Raw genomic sequence first — 12,500 nt, 5'->3', positions numbered from 1 at the left:
CACACGTATTATTTGAAATATTTCACCTTGTCAAAACAACCACCAGGGGGCATCATTGAGCAATTCTAATGGATAGGATTGTGTTGTTATACAGTAGCTTAGATCTTCCATCTCCACTTGTGAGCTGATATTAATTGGATATGTTAATTCATCCATTTTTCATTCTGAATTCACTTTCGTGGCAGTCTGGATGAATTACATGAGGAGGAAGAACTGCCAGTAATTTCTATGGATAGCTTTATTCAAATATCCTTCGCAGTTCTTGTCTCCACCTTGGGTGGCTTTCAGCAGCACTTCACACGTCTCCATAACTTTTGTCTGCCGCAGCAGTGCCACTGAGATACACACAGCCCACCGCTGTGAAGGCAATATGAACCTCTCAAACACTGACATAGTGTATGTGGTCAATTATTAATGGATGAATATCAGTGGCACGTCCACAGAGACTTAATTCACTCAAACGCCATCAGCCTCAGATCTGATGTTCTGTGTGTATTGTATGTGTGTATTCCTGCTGGAGGTCAGGGCAGACGCCGAGGAGGCCTTGATGTGGTGAGGAAACTAAAGGAGAAGGTCAGTGGAAATTGAATGAAGTTGACTGAACCCTCCTGATTTATTAGAGTACATATGCGGTAATTGCAACATCACTTCACTGCATTCATCTATGGAAGCATTGAGACAGAATACATGCATATCAATTGAGTTCACATAATTCAAAAGGTGTAACAGGTTGAAAAGCCATTCAAGTGGTATTCATTAAAGTTGATGAATAAGTAACAATAATGTAGATAGAGTTGCTGCTCGGCTATAACTGAAAATGAAGGATATAGAAATAGCTTTTGAAATATTTTTTTCTGTATTATTCAAAGCAGTCAGCCCCAGTGCAGACTTTTTAGAAAGTGAAGAGCTGAGGAGTGTCACAGAATCTGATCAAACCTGATCAAAGGTGCATTATACATCACAGCAGCTAAAACCGCTGTCTCCTGCCTGGCATTTCTGGGTCAGGGATTAGGCTTGGTGTGTTGTGTGTGTGTGTGTGTGTGTGTGTGTGTGTGTGTGTGTGTGTGTGTGTGTGTGTGTCTGTATGTGTGTGTGTGTGTGTGTGTGTGTGTGTGTGTGTGTGTGTGTGTGTGTCTGTATGTGTGTGTGTGTGTGTGTGTGTGTGTGTGTGTGTGTGTGTGTGTGTGTGTGTGTGAGTGTGTGAGTGAGTGAGTGAGCAAGAGACAACCCCAGCGTAATTGTCTTTCTGTATGATGAAAGCTTTGCCCACACCTGAGCTTCTCCTGCTTCTATTCTCCCCCATGATTGGCTACAGATGTCCGTATGGAAATGATGTCAGATTGCAAATACCAGGAACCAATTTGTTGCAAATTCCATTCCCTCCCTCAGTCAGCTGCTCACTGCCGTGGAACAGCCACAAGGACAGTCTGCATAACCAGCCGCATACATAAACAGGTCAGTAGGAAAACAACAACCAGAACAAATAAACAAACGCCATCATTTTACTGCCCAGCCAAATTACTTAAACATACAGTACCTCTGTGCATGCATACACACATACCTCTGGACACCATCGTAAGAATCCACAAAATGAACATTTCGCTACTGCCCTCTACAGTATGTGTGTTTGGCGACGTGACTTTGCTGCTGACAAAGTGACTCCCTACCAACAAGCCAAAACGCTGAACTCTAGTTGGATGATGTTGACTGCGAGGGACAGCTTGGATGGATTTGTCTTGATAGTGTCCAAGTTGCTCTCGTGGCATTTGTACCAGACAGCAATCAATCTATCAATCAGGCAGCCAACTACCCTCATTTACCCAGAAAAAACCTCTCCCCAATACCTGACGCAGCATCTCTATTACAGTGTGTGTGTGTGTGTGTGTGTGTGTGTGCGTGCGTGCGTGCGTGCGTGCGTGCGTGCGTGCGTGCGTGCGTGCGTGCGTGCGTGCGTGCGTGTGCGTGCATGCATGCGTGTGCGTGCGTGCGTGCGTGTGTTCTTATTTCTCTGACTCAAAACGAAACCATGTATATTTTCAGCTTTAAGTTCTCCTGATCTCATTGAACAAGGTTGAAATGGAGCATAGCGTTAGTTCAGACAAGGCACTCTAAGCCATCAGGTAACAGGATAGCTGGTTCCATAGCTTTCAAGAGTTGTGACATGATTGCACTGACTATATGAGAGTACATTTTGTGCGGTTGATCCACCCACCACCTCCAATCTCTATCCGCTCAGTAGCTTTTGTATGTAGCCTACTTATGGGGGGTTTGCTAAGCCTGGCTCCCTGCCATATTGTATACTTGTATGATGTGGTCGTTTATCCCCGGGCACGGAGCTCTATAGAACAGAGTCATCCATTATGCCAAGCATATGCCGATATATTACCATTTTCATGCAATAAATGGTTCAACTGACATGAGTGTCCTGACTGAATGTCGATGACAAAGCCCAAAATATACAAGAGGACAATAATACAAAAAATTATTGTCTAGCCCTGAATCTGTCACACCTTGTGGGGATTTGAGGTTTGAAAAAACACCGTAACAGGAGAGTTCTAACCCTGGGGCCAGCCCCTTAACACAGCCCAAGGGGTGCGGGAGTGCACTCTCAGCAAGTCGGCCACAGAGAGTGTACTATATACCCTATGACGTTAGTATTAATGATTAGGATGGCTAGGGGCTGGAGAGCACACAAGCACACTTAGGAGATAAACACTCAACACATGTAAGCATAGGTACACAATCACACACGCACGCACACACACACACACACACACACACACACACACACACACACAGACACACTAAGCCAGATATACTGTATATCTTCTTCTTCTCACTGAGTCAGCAAGAGGAGTGTGTATTTTTCCCAGGAACACACTCAGTAAGATACAACCACAAACGGCGTACAGGGGTACAATTATAGAGATTGACACAACACCAAGAGATGAAGACAAATAATATATCATCCTTTCTACTCCTCTCCTCCTCCCTCTCTCTCTCTCTCTCTCACTCTCTCTCTCTCTCTCTCTCTCTCTCTCTGAATCTTGTCAAGTTTTAGCACTATTATATTGATCTAAAGTCTAAAGTATATTGATCACTATTATATTGATCTAAAGTTACACAGAAGAATCAACATGAAAATAAGAGAATGGTCATATATTATTTTCCATTATTAGAGGGGAATATATATATATATATATATATATATATATATATATATATATATATATATATATATATATATATATGGGTTGCATGGTTGACCATCCCTCGGTTATTCAAAACCATTTTTCATGGGTGTATACCACTTTTTCATCTGATGCTGTCAGAGGTCTCCAATGTTAAAAGGATGTTTTACCACTTCCTGTGGTGATTGAAGTCTTCATTTCCAAGGATGTATGCCACTTACACAATTCAAGGTGAAGAGTTCCATAGAGGCCCACTCGGCCTACGTCATTTCTGTTGTCATGCTTTATCTTCGGTAGGCACTTGCACACAACACTTTTTTTTAGTATGCTTCCATTCAGGCCCTTTAGGATTACCAGGTCTGTAGGAGTTTTCGAACTTATAAAGGAGATGATGAAATTGACATTCCTCAAACCTTCATTACATAAAACTATACACCATTCTCTATTGTAAAAAGTAAATGACACACATCATCACTCTGGAATTTCAAAAATATTCACCCGGAGACCATTCGGAGTCTATTCTTTCATTCTAAGTCAGTGCAGGGAAAATTAGAATAAGCAACAACCATGCCTTTATATTCAAACTGTCTCCTCATTTGGTTGATTATACGCTCAATAAGGGATGCCCACACCAAACTGTTGGAGTTCAGCAGCCAAATTTAATTGAGTGTTTTTGTGGCCTTTTTCAATGGTAGCATTGAGAGACCATGTACATTACGTATATTAGCTTTCTGGTTTACACTCTCTCTCTCTCTCTTGCTCGCTGTGGAAGGATGTTAAGATCTGGTATGTTCCATATGTTCCATACCAGATCTTGATTAAGGTTTCGGCTGCTGTGGTGACAACGTAATTACAGGGATTGATTACAGAGGTGGGAGTAGCAATACAATGTGCGTATGACACACACACACACACACACACACACACACACACACACACACACACACACACACACCTAATGTACATCACTTCCAGTCTGAAATCGCACTCCTAAATGCTGCTCCTGGCATTGTCATATGTAGAGGGTGTTACAGGTGGAATGGCCTTCTGTATGATTCGGACAGGATGAACCCCCAACCTTCCAATCTCAGGGTGGACACTCTAACCACAGGGCCACTGAGCCAGTTCCAATAGGCGACACAGTGCCTGCCCACAAAACCAAGGAACAGGAGCAGGAGAGGACACCGAAAGGCATATCTAAGGAAACCTTTGGTTTGTCTCTATTATGCTGACAGAATAGGAAACCAAACTCACAGTACCCTCAATTCCCAAGGAGCAAATTCACATTGAACATACAGTAGCTCATATAAAAAGCAGCTACATCATGAGAATGTCTGAGCTGACTAAAACCTGAAAAAAAAGAAGCTACTTGGTAATTGAAGTGGTTATTTCCATGCACTGCAGTATTACATGTTACACAGGGCTTGAACTTTTATCTTTGATGGCCTTTGCTCCTATACTAATGAGATCCTCTCACAAATCACTGCTTCATTAAATGAGCACTTACTGTACTGTAGTCCTCAGGAGGACACTCTGTAAATCTCTCCTCTACTTTCTATTCAAGCTCTCCTTTTACACTCATTTTCTTGCATAGGGGTGTAACGGTTTGCACGAATTATCTGTATCTATCGGGATAAGCCTTTCATTCATGATCCACAGTTCATGTGAAGTGAACTGCAGCGCGTAACATTTGTTTTATTTCCCCACACTTCTGCAAGCTTTCTTCTTGCAAGTTCTCAGTTTAGTCAACAAGCTTGGTATCCCACTGTGAACAGTCTAACGGGGGGGGTCTCTGGAGTCTAACGGGGCTCTACGGCACCAAATTGAGGTACATACATACTAATAATACAATATCTTTGGATATTGATAGCGACTGACTGTAACTTTGGTTGGAAAGTTTTCTCATAGATGATGAAATGCATCCAATAAAAGATGTTTTCATATTCCGATTCTGTATTTTTTGTCTTTATAACACATTATCTACCCATATATTAGATAAGTACATTCTGATACCATAGCACTTTTAGCTTTTATTCTGAAATTAATCAATAGATATGAAACACATGGCGGTGCATAGCAGGAACAATTGTAAAAATAAATACATAAAATATAACGGTCATGAAAAAAGAGTGAAAGAGTTTCCTGATGTCAGCAACACAGCCAATCAATATGTCTTAAAACAGCTGTCTTACCTTGTAATATGTTTTAGTTGGTTCTTTGATGTAGATGAATGCATTGTATTTCTCAAAATGATGACCAGCTGGCCAGAACAAGTTTCTGAGATGTATTTAAAAAATGTTGTATGGCGTATGAACACGTATGAACCGTGACCAATCCGTGGCCTGAGAGAATAGTTACACCATTACTGTGTCAGTCTTTCTTCTTCACGACCACAGTCACAAATGTCGCTATAAATATAGAAGCATACACAGATACATAAATAAAGAGACCAAAGTGTGACATTTTATTTTTTTCATGCAGTCTCACGTGTCCTTTCAGAAATACGAAAAAGTGAAGATAGGCAAAAAGGGACCGTAAGCTTTTTTCAATGTGCCAGGGCATTTTGTCTGTTGTTTTCAATGGGAAGGAGGTGTTTTGTGTGCACCTCAACCTCACCAAATGTACATCCAAATAACGTTAGGCCTAATTGTTTACAATAACATAAATGACAACCCTGATTGATGATGTATTCTGGACACTCACTGAGCACTTTCTTCGGAACACTATACTTATACTGGGTAGGGCCACCCTTTGCTCTCAGAACAGCCTCAATTCTTTGTGGCATTGATTTCACAAGCTGTTGTAAACATTCCTTTGAGTTTCTGGTCCATGATGACATGATTGCATCACACAATTCCTGCAGATTTTTCAGGTGCACTTTCAAGCTGTGAATCTCCTGTTCTACCACATCCCAAAGGTGTTCTATTGGATTCAGATCCGGTGACTGAAAAGGCCACTGAAAAACACTGAACTCAATGTCATGTTCATGAAACCAGTTTGAGACGACTTTTGCTTTGTGACGTGTATTATCATGCTGGAAGTAGCCATTAGAAGATGGGTAAATTGTGGCCATGAAGGGATGCACATGGTCAGCAACGATACTCAAATAGGCTGTGGCATTCAAGCAATGACTGATTGGTATTAACGGGCCCAAAGTGTGCCAAGAAAACATTCCCCACACCATTACACCACCTCCACCATGAGAAGGTGTACAGGTGTTCCTAACAATCGTGCTCAGTGAGTGTATATCAAGTATGGGTGACTGCATTGATTGGAAGCATTAGATCCTGCAAACTCATGAGTTATTTGTATTTGTGTGATCATCAAAACTCTTTTCACTGCGTAACATAAGGAGACACAAAATGGTTATTTTGTTGTTATAAGGAGACATGAAAGGATTATTACAGGGCTCAAGAATAGGTGTAATTTAATTGTTTATTGCTAAACATACCTTAGACAGATGCATAACACTGCCATACATCTACTAGAAGAGTTGTATCATTTTATGTCACATGATTTTTTGGCCTGTACTATGATGGTACTATGCTCGCAATGTGCCTGTGTGGGCTTAAAATTGTATTTCATTGTACTGCCATTCGCCTGCCACAACAGTGATTATCATCTCAGAGAGCAAAGTATTACAGAGTGCTGCATATTTCATGCTGCTGGAAAAGACCCAGGATGTGTGGGTGGGTCTGTGTGTGTAGTTGGCCATGTGTGTGTGTGTCTATGCCCGTTCATTTCACTAAACAACTTCACTCTATTCAAAACAAACAAACAATCAATACCAATCAGAGACTGGTTAGGAATGTGTTATTTTTGCATTTTCATGACCACCGCAGCTTTTTTTAATAGCCAACATGGTCGATTTGCACTTCCTCACTGTAGCTTTTTACCCTCATCATGGTGAATGGAGACTGACCTTACAGTTATGAATGGCTTACCCATTTCAACCATAATGTGTCACTTAGGTAGACAGAAAGACAACAACAGTTGTTTGCATGATAAATGCGTGATTACATGGGAATAGAAGCCAGTGCACAGCCAGCCTCCAAAGAAAAGTTTTACTCTCAGTCAATTTGTATCTTGTTTTCAATGAGCATCCTAAGATGCCTCCCCTTGTTTGTGGACTGTATGTAGGCTACAGTATGTGTGTCTGTGTTGTGATGTTCATAACAATACTGTCGAAAGTGGGCAGTCAATTGTTGCATGATCAAAGAGATTACATGTAAACAAGAGCCTGTGCAGCACGCACCCAGCCTGCGAAGAACAGACACGGACCCTTCATCACACCCGCGTTTCGAAACGTAGGCTTAATACACTCGTTTTACTCAAACCATAACTGTGCTCTCAGTCTATTAGAAGCACCATGTTTCCTCCACATGTGTGTGTATATAGGCTACAGTATATGTGTGTATATATGTGTGTGTGTATATAGGCTACAGTAGCCTACAGGTATGTGTGTGTATATAGGCTACAGTATATGTGTGTATATATGTGTGTGTATATAGGCTACAGTAGCCTACAGGTATGTGTGTGTATATAGGCTACAGCAGCCTACAGGTATGTGTGTGTATATAGGCTACAGTATATGTGTGTATATATGTGTGTGTATATAGGCTACAGTAGCCTACAGGTATGTGTGTGTATATAGGCTACAGCAGCCTACAGGTATGTGTGTCTGGTTGATGAGGGCACGATATCCACACACAGGGAGATGGACAAATTACTCTTCTGATTACAGACATTTAGAACACTTTTGTGAGTAACTCGATTGGTTCTTATAAGCCAGGAGACAAAATCAATATTTCTAATATCAATATCAAAATAAATGGCAAAATGTGGTTTGCATGGTGGAGCATAGAGCTGACGGATGTGTCTGTGGACTGTGTTCTGTTTTACGTATTATATCGATGCATCACATTTGACCGTGGGTTACACCAATGATGTCAATCTTTTATATTCAATATGTAAGCTCTTTAAAATACAAAATGTGATATTCTAATGATTCTTAAGTTCTATCGAAACACAAACAATTAATTCTTGTTTGGTATTGATCTAATTGAATGATTACACTGTTACACTAACACAAACAAATGGAGGTGATCAGACATCATTCTGAGTACCTTGGTTAGTAATGAGGGCCCGGAGCTTTTAGAGTTCAATGTAAATTGTCTATCTCAAATGCTCTTTCAAAAGAATCAGTTTAGAAAAGGCAACAATCAGAAAATGTGATAAGTGTGGGTGTGAACAGTGAAAGGATAACGCATACCTGGATGCTCTGGGCTAGTGTCCTGTTATTACTTGGCGTGGGAAATGGCTTCATCAGTTCTCACCTACGAGAGCCTGATTGGATGAGGGACATTGAGATGAAATATGCTAAGGTGGCCTCCTCGACACTGATGTTATCAGGTCAGCATCCTCCCCTTATGGTCAAAATCAGGACATATGGAGGGCAAGCTGTTCCTTCAGTATCATTCAGATCGTCTCCAAATCTGACCTTGAAGGTGGCGTGGTGTGACATTAATAGTTATCGCCCCCCATATCACTTACAAGAAAGAGATTGTGCTAAAGTCTAACCAGGTACGTGACAGCAGTGCTCGCCCCCAGGTCCTTGAATTGAATTGGAAAATGAAGATTTCCTCCGAATCTGAGCTAGTAGGTGGAAGTTTGACATCATCAGTCCTTGCCAGCATTAAAAAATACCGACGATATGATGGAGATAATAGGATCATCTGACCTCCCAATTGGAAAACTCAACAGCTTTAAAACTTCCAAGTAGAGCCCTGGAGTTGTTTCACTCTCAGGGCCCCCATTTACTTGAGCAAATAGTGCTGAGCAGAGCAAAAAAATACCTAACAACTCAGTTTAACAACATGATTATATTATAGGAGTTTGTGAAAAGTCCTCCTCCTGTCCGTTCCTCCCCTCTCCTCCTGCTCTCTCCATCTCAGGAGTGTTCAATTTCTTCTTCCATCAAGAGAACTTTCACTGCTGTTAATAACCTCATTCTGTGCCACCACCCACAGACACCCAGCCTTATCAGTCGTCAACAAGGCAGTATGACCTCCGCCCTCACTCCTAACCCCTGACCCTCTCAGTCTCAGCTTCTCACCATCTGTCCTCCCCCGTCTGCACCCTGCGCTGACTCTATCTCCCCTGGCTGTGAGTAGGGCAAAGTTGCTCTCCCTCCCTCTCTATCTCTCCATCTCTCCCTGCCTGGGGTTGCTCACTGATTCTGATGGAAAAATGTCTCTGCACGTCACTTCCTGACCCCAAATTAAACTGTGCCTCGAATGATGACCAAAAGGTGAAGTGAATGTCAGTCCAACTGCCCAAACTACCATCAGCACAACCAACAGTGAACCATTATCGCTGAGTATCTTCCTCTCTCTTCACATCCCCTCTTCATGACTCAACGACTAATCCTTAATCAACTTAGTCGAGGCTAAGTGGAATTTGTCCCATCATGATAAATCCTATCCGGTCTTGCAACATAACATCCAGCGCCTCTGGGTTGATTTTGAAGAAAGCATCAGACTGCACTGAAGCTACCCAAACCGATTTTCTCCAGCCCTCCCTTTTTCCTCCAAGAATAACCTCACAATCTCACTTCCACTCCCCTGTAACCCCCGCCTCACCCCGACTCTTTCACCTCACCCTCATCCCTCAGTAACCCCTCATCTCTGCTCGATCACCCCTCGGCCATCTTTTACTGGTATTACCACTCAGAGTGGACATCCAGGCAATCAACACACACACACACACACACACACACACACACACACACACACACACACACACACACTCACATTCTCTCTCACACACACACACACACACTCACACTCACACACTCTCTCACACGCACACACACACACACAAACACACACACACACACACACACACACACACACACACACACACATACACACTGTCACACACACACACACACACACACAGCATGTGCCCCCTCCCAGTTCTCACCTTGGATTTGGAGGCAGCTGCAGAGAGTGATATTATGATTCTGCAGGCCTGATGAACACCACTAGGAGGGAGAAAGGTCAGAATTGTGACTTAAAGAAATATACATCCTCCCCTCTGGGGTATCTGCCTGCCACTGCAGCAGCTACATTACATTTGTGTGACTGAAACATGAATTTCCACACTATCTCATACACACACACACACACAAACAGAGTGTGTGAGAGTGAGAGAGAGAGAGAGAGAGAGGGAGGGAGAGGGAGAGGGAGAGGGAGAGAAAGAGAGCTTCAAACACATTGTTATAACACTCCTGTCATAAGGTCATAGGGTGCATGCTCACGCCTCGTACTTCCTCTCCCTACTACACCACTATCATTGCTTCCTCACTAAGTGATGTGCTCACACTCCAAACTCAAATGGCCCCTTGTATTTATTTATTCACACTGTCAGGAGAGACAGAGACACACTCCCTCTGTCTTCATTACTAAAGACTGGGCCTAAACGCTGTTTTAAATAGCTTTTATCGGCTGTCTGCTACCGTGTTGTTTCTTATACGCCAGGCGCCTGAGATCCCCTCTGAAGGGTGTTTAGCTGATAAACCCCCAGAGGCAGATGGGGATATGTATTATAGATGGTGAGAAGGTGATTTGTAACGCTTACACAGAGGGAGGTGTGTGACACACTCCTCACAGTGCCTCCTTCTCTCTTTAAATGTACATGCATAACACACACCTGCACGCACACGCACGCACACACACGCACGCACACGCGCACACACACGTACGCATGCACATACCCACGTACCCACGCGCACACACCCACGTACCCAAGCGCAAACACACACACACGCACGCACACACACACACACAGACAGACACACACACACATACACACACACACACACACACACACACACACACACACACACACACACTCTCTCTCTCTCTCTCTCTCTCTCTCTCTCTCTCTCTCTCTTTATTCCAGACACAGGTAGGGCCAAGGAGGACACCATTTATGGAAAAGAGGATGGCTATTCATTTGGGAGTTAAGGAACATTCACCTCCTCCATGTCTGTATTCGAGAAGGAACGCTGGAAATTAAGATTCAGTAGGGGGTAAGAAGTGCAGGGAGTGCTCAGAGTCTCAGGCTTTTAATCATGGCTAAAGTGGCAGAAAAGTAGCACTTAAGAAGAGAGTACAGAGAGGCTTGTTATTAATGTGTTTCTGCTTGACGAACTTTCAAGAGGACAATCTAGATGCTATTACAATGAGAACGGATTTGTAGATGAGTAATTACATGCTAGTCAAAGGTAAACTCCATGATATGATGTTGCCACAGGAACTGGAACGACTTTAGAGATGTTGCAGCTTCACCCAAGCAAGACGTTTCACTCGTGACCAATTCCGTAGGTGTGGCAATACAATGAGATCACCGATGAGATCACCAATGAGATCACCAATGAGATCACCAATGAGATCACCGCGTGACAATTTAATGATCCTGCTTCACGCTAGTTATCTCTGCTGGTAGTTGCCCCACTATTTTGTGGCTACGTCATACCACTGAGTCTACCTTTGGTGACTTTAGTTATTTATTGGTCATGACCATATAGCTACAGTGGTATAAGTACACACCTATGCAGATTTAACATCGGGTTCTAGGAATAATAATAATAATAGTTGATTACATTTATAAAGCGCTTTTAACCCACTCATCTGCTGGTTCGAAGTGTAGTAGGCCAATCTTCAATCTCCGGTCTGGACATTGTACGAGGAAAATGAAGACAGCTGACAACTTCCGTGAAAACGCCCTGTTCATAACGTTCAAACTCCTACGAGGGAGATGTTTCTCTGCCTTGCTGTGCAAAAGCAACAGATACGGGAAGGCATTCGTCCCCGTTGCTATATGTCTTTTAAACAAAACCTTAGGACCACTGTACTTTACAATTTACAAAACATGCGCTTAACACTATCTGCACTTTACAATCACTTTTCATCTCTGAATGACTTTGTGTGTATTGTGTGTATTGTGTGTATTGTGTGTATTGTGAGTCAATGTCTCTGCTATTTTTTTTATTTCCCCAGGGGAAGCCCCACTATTGATCCATGAGAAAACCCCACCGAAACACTGTATCGATCTGAACCTTGTAAAGCCTCTGAATGATGATATGTGTGCTGTGTATTTCTGCATGTCTCATTTGGTTCAGTAAGACTAATTGCCTCCTAGCACTCCAGCCAGTGAAATGCATCATCATCATTATGACAACCATGCAGCCACATGCTGTAGGAAACAGTGTATACAATTTCAGAGTGAATAGAGATGAGGTCT

This window comes from Argentina silus, assembly GCF_951799395.1.
Source record: "Argentina silus genome assembly, chromosome: 11".
NCBI classification, from domain to species: Eukaryota; Metazoa; Chordata; class Actinopteri; order Argentiniformes; family Argentinidae; genus Argentina; species Argentina silus.
The sequence above is the reverse complement of the archived record's forward strand: the minus strand, read 5'-3'. Positions refer to the sequence as shown.